The sequence below is a fragment of the Alligator sinensis genome, unplaced genomic scaffold, assembly GCF_000455745.1.
Source record: "Alligator sinensis unplaced genomic scaffold, ASM45574v1 scaffold693_1, whole genome shotgun sequence".
NCBI classification, from domain to species: domain Eukaryota; kingdom Metazoa; phylum Chordata; order Crocodylia; family Alligatoridae; genus Alligator; species Alligator sinensis.
In genome coordinates, this window is record NW_005841987.1 from 2,734,406 (window position 1) to 2,739,265 (window position 4,860).

Genomic DNA, 4,860 nt, shown 5'->3' on the forward strand with positions numbered 1-4,860 from the left:
GTGGTCTGAAGTTCTTTCTGTACTTGTAAATAAAATCTGAATGTTGGAGCTGGCTCAAAACAGCAGGCTAATGTCGAGCAGACACAGATGAAGATGATGGCTTACAAACATCCTTTCCTTTCGAAAACAGGATAATGCCTTCCCACTCATTTGACAAATCATGCTCACTTTATCATATAGTTGTTTGTTAAAGTAGATTGCAATAACAACAGGAGAAGCATTGCTCATCCAGACTAGAGAGATGGGGGTGGGGGCAGCAATGAGGAGGCTTCCCTGCCTTTAAGCCACCTTACTTCCTTTCTACTTTAATTCCTGCATGCCATTGTAGATGGACACTTGTAGACTGCTATGAAGTCTTAGAATTGAAGTTAAATACCAGAAACTCATAAATGGCTCCAAAGCTGCCAGTAAAATTGGAGACAAATATTTGAAGAGGTAGACAACTTAGGAAGGATGGAGAGAGGGGAGAAGGTTGAAAGTGAAACGGATGGACAGACCCACCTTTGGAAATAATCTGGTTAACTTTCATCTCTATGATGTAGTTTGTCACAGATGTGACCTGCACATGGGAGTCAGGGTTCAAACACTGAGGGATGACAATACTGCAACTCCAAAAGCTAAGGGTTGCAATACCAAGTGTCAGTCCGAGGTTGATGCATCAGACTGGGGGTCAGCTGGGTCCATGCTCAAGGCCAGGCCATAGGCCAGGAGCTAGGGCATCTAATATGCAGAACAGTGTAAGCAGGAGTGAGGAACTGGGGTCCAAGGCATGAATGGGGCTAGAGCAAGACTAGAGGCAGGGTATGAGGGTACATGGCAAAGGTGAAATGGGAATAAGGCAGGGAGTCAGAGCCAGGAGCTCCAAGTCAAGAATAGGAGTACAGGAACTGTGAAAGGAAGTCTACATCGGGGCCCCTAGGAGTACTGTTGTAGGGATAAGGCCCTGCAGGAAGTGAGTGGGTTTTATAGCCCTCCACTCAGGAGCTTGTGGCCCCCACTCATCCTTCCAGGTCACATGATTCCCCCAAACTATGGCCCAGAGGGACCATGTATATGGAAGCAAAGATAGAGTAATTTCTATGCCATTTTTTATTCTTGTCTCTTTGCTGAGGCTAACTCTTCTTCACTTCATCTATGTAGCGTCATTTATCCAAAGTCACACACAGCTTTTTTAAGATTATTTTATGAATCTGCCAAAAAGGCTGCCAGTGGATGTGGTGTTTTGTAGGGAAGATATCTAGCCAATGGCAATTTGACTGAGATACCAGCAAGCATTAAAGGATAAAACCTTTCAGTTACTTGGTCTGACTTCAAACTGACAACCTCTGGGTTTAAAATGAATTTTTCTCTATCTCATTACCAAACCTCTCCATTTTCCTATTCTGCTTTTGAAACCCCCCTCCTTCCCTCTCCACCCAACCTTTCTTAATATATTAGATAGAAAATTCCTCAGAATCTATCAAACACACTTCTTTAAAGGGAAACGGATCCTAGGTCGCATTCTGTTCTGCATATCAAGGCCCTAATTAGGATGCTATTTCACCCAGCTCAGGTCCTTAAAAACAATCAATGCACAAAGTGAATGTATCCTCTTTCTTCTCACTGCTTTTTGTGATTGAATTTTAGTACTAAGATAATGGCTTTGCTGTACTTTCAAAAGTCTATCAGGGTGGAATAGGAACTCACTTAGGGGTCTAAGATGTGGAATAGGATCAGGCCCCATTTGACTTTCCTCCATCCCCTCTTCTTTTTGGGGATCCTATTCACCCTCTCTTCAAGAACTCTTCTTCAATATCTGAAAAAGCTTTCTTAGGACCTCTCTGTCCCTACTATTTGTTCCATTGTTCCAGAATATTTATTCTGTGCAGAATACCTTCTTCATTTGACCTTCGCTGAAAGTGAAACAGTGCTGAAGATAGCTTCTATTCCACGTGGTAAGTGGACTAGTCCACCATCCTTTTAGTCCCTGAAAAACTGTTACTGCACCAGGCATAGTTTATTTCTCCTCCCATGCAGGAATTGCTGATATAAAGAATATCTAAGCTAGTATAACTTCATCCATGCTGGATGAAGTTTTCATGTGAGAGAGAGAGAGAGATATCTATAGATATCTCAGTAGAGATAAAGTAGCATAGTCTTGCTTGTACAGCCAAACCCACAATTAACAATACTACTGCTTTCCAATTCTAATCTCATGTGGCCTGTTCCCATGATGAGTCACTTAGTGACTCCCAAAGTGTCCCTTTGCATGCAGACCCTGCCACAATGCCTGCTAGGCATGCAAGTGTGAGAGACCACACCAATCCTTGAGAAGACGCACATTAAAAAAATGCTGTGGTCCTATGTTGACCTCACCAAGTTCCTGTGTATTCCTAATTTAGTTGTGCATATTATTGTATTCTCAATTTCTTGTATGTTTACCCTTGTACCAATATAAGTTGGCTAGACAGAACTGTCAACCTCGTTAGAGACATAGTGTAAATAGATTGAACTTGCACAGACTAAAGGAAATAATGAAAGGTATTAGCCCTTGCTGGGTTAAAATGGTAAGCAAGTTTTTCCATCTATGGAACAGTTCAGTCTGTACCGAGGTGCATGATTTAGCAGCATTTGTGATGTTTCCCTGATTAATTCTTAAATGGGTCTCCTAGCAACAGACTAAAGGAGACCACAAGTGTGTTGCCAGAGAAAGAGCATTTCTGTATTTTTGGATGGTGCTCAAGCATTAGGATTTTTACCCTCCCTTTTGTGAATGTATAAAGGTGGTCTCAGTTTGTATCATATTCATGTGTATGTATACAATATACCTTCCTTAGAGAGAGGATTTGGGTTGGGAACCTTGTGTAAGGAATAATGGAAATTATTCTACCCACTGAAACTATACATTTAATCATGGAAAATGTAGAAAAATCTCTGACATTACTGCCTGATTTGAAATGCAAACAGCTAGGCTTGTTCAAAATGTTTGGATGCTGCACAGTTCTAGTAAATTTGTAGAGGAAAAGGTTTCAGGGAAGAGATTCTTCATTATGGGAGTGCAAATAAATCAGTACTATTTGTAATTTCGTTATTGAGAATATTTGGATAATTTGAAAGATGCTAGGCTTACAGGAACAAAATGTTTTTTTAGCTAACGAGAACACATGAATACATGTGTGTGCATGTACAGAACTTTAGGTATACCCCTTTCCCACTCTTCCCCTTTTACATATGATTAGCAAATATCAATTACATGTGTATAATGTTGAAAAATGAGCAGCAGAACAAATGCAGAAGTTGTTATATTTTCTCCCCAGTCTATAGAGATCACCGCTTAAAAAAAGGTACAAAGTCTACTCAAGAAAGTCTCATTAACAAAAAGCAGCATGTTTCCACTGAAATGCAGAGTAACAGCAGAACTCATTTGTGACTTGAATTAAAATAGTTCAAACAGGCTACTGCATCCTCGTGGAAAAATAAGGATGGAGCCTTGATGGCACTTTTTGTCTATGTTGTCAAGGAAGCATCCCTTGTGACGTTAGGAGGAAAACAGCTCTGAAAGTTTTCCAAGGGTAGCAAGACAACTATTTAAGCCAAAGAAAAGAAACTTGGATAATTGCAGGCTATTAAATCCTTTAATTAAAGGACAGTATAAAAGAATATGAGGATATCTGAAGTATTTATCCTCTCACCAATTTGAATCAAACTACTATTTCAATTAAGTTATTAACTGACTTCCAAATTAAATGCATTCTTAAGATGGATGTGCATGGGATCTGGAGGTAAAGCTAATGTAGTATCAGAAAACAGATTTTAAAGTAGATTGAGGGGTTGAAGAACTGCAAACTAGAGAAAAAAAAAACTAGTGCTCACTTTAGGCTCTTAGTTCTCTTGTTGGGAGGCAAAAGATATTAAACTTTTTTCCTATAATCTACGCATGCCCCAACTGTGCAGTTGGTACTGCACAGTCATTTAAAAAGTACTAAATGACTGTGCAGTACCCGCTGGTACCATGCAGTCCCAATGACACACGGGTCATTTTCAACCCTATTACATCACGTTTAGTGCCCACTGAGGCTATGATGCTGTAGCAATGACTCATTGCATTATCACAGTGACAAAGCATCTCATGTAGATGCACCTCCACAACAGCATTTTTAAAGCTAGGGCAGTGCACTTGTCAGATTGAACAGATAATCCAGAAAGAGCCAAGGATCTGATTTGGCTTCACAAGTAATATTTGAGCAGAGTAGGAGAAAACATTTAGGCATTCTAATACTAGCCACAGGACAGTATTAGAATCGCATGGTGTGCATAGCTGGACTACAGCTTTGTCCTGCACCCAGCACTGTAATAGCTCAACATTTCTTCCGGCTCAGCTTGTCCTTGGCTTTTCATTCTAGGACAGATGTATTAATTTCTGATTTTTCTCCTTTCCCATTCTGCATGCAGATAGAAATAAATTGACAATGTGAAGATCTAGACATCATTCAAACAGAGTCTTAAATGTATGCTGAACTTTGTCATATTCAGGGAACTAACAGACTAAAATTACAAGTGTTTTAAATAAGTCTGTACTAAGAGCCAGGTTCTTTTCCTTCCATTGGGTATGTAAATGGACCTAGGTGCCTAAATGTGATTCTATTTTACCCTGCTCAAGTCCCTGAAAGACTGATATTACACAGGGTGGATTGGTCTTACTCCTCTTTGCTGCTACTTTGACTCAATCCCAAGTGTCAGATGATGGTGTGTTATAAAAGTAGAAGCATGAATTGTTTTTTCAGGGGCCTGAAGAGGGTGGATAGTATCACACTTGGGGCTCTAAATCCATTTGGATGCCCAGTAGGAGGAAGACAATTTGGTCAAAATTGTAACTGTGTA